The 301-nt window shown below is 35.5% G+C and overlaps 1 protein-coding gene across 1 annotated transcript in view; it reads right to left on the bottom strand.

The window, feature by feature from the left end:
* Nucleotides 1–168: 168 nt before the first annotated feature.
* The window catches only part of LOC113112065 (anthrax toxin receptor 1-like), a 28,148-nt gene continuing 28,015 nt past the window's right edge, over nucleotides 169–301 (bottom strand). Inside the window, exon 18 of the mRNA XM_026277441.1 lies at nucleotides 169–301. This exon is cut by the window's right edge and continues 2,509 nt beyond it. The gene's annotated coding sequence lies outside the window, so the exon portion shown is untranslated.

Genomic DNA, 301 nt, shown 5'->3' with positions numbered 1-301 from the left:
TCAGTGAGAATTTATTGTGTTCATTCACATGCATTGTCTTGCAGTACAAGACCTAAACGATTACCAAACGCCACGAAATCAGCTTTAGGTGCTCAATTCAATCTTAACAACTTAGTCTTGTGAGCGTCTTGACACACAGGTGTTCCAGTAACCAGACAAACACAGTTAAAGCTTTAGAGTCGAGCTTTATTAATACTGTGAAGTCAACTTTATGAGCCTTTCATTAGATGCACCAGTATTGTTGTTAATACACTTACTACATCATTACACAATATAATTGTGATTTATAATTCTGGTATCA

Source organism: Carassius auratus, chromosome 12 (assembly GCF_003368295.1).
Source record: "Carassius auratus strain Wakin chromosome 12, ASM336829v1, whole genome shotgun sequence".
NCBI classification, from domain to species: Eukaryota; Metazoa; Chordata; class Actinopteri; order Cypriniformes; family Cyprinidae; genus Carassius; species Carassius auratus.
Note: the sequence above shows the minus strand (reverse complement) of the source record. Positions and strands in the feature narration are given on the sequence as shown.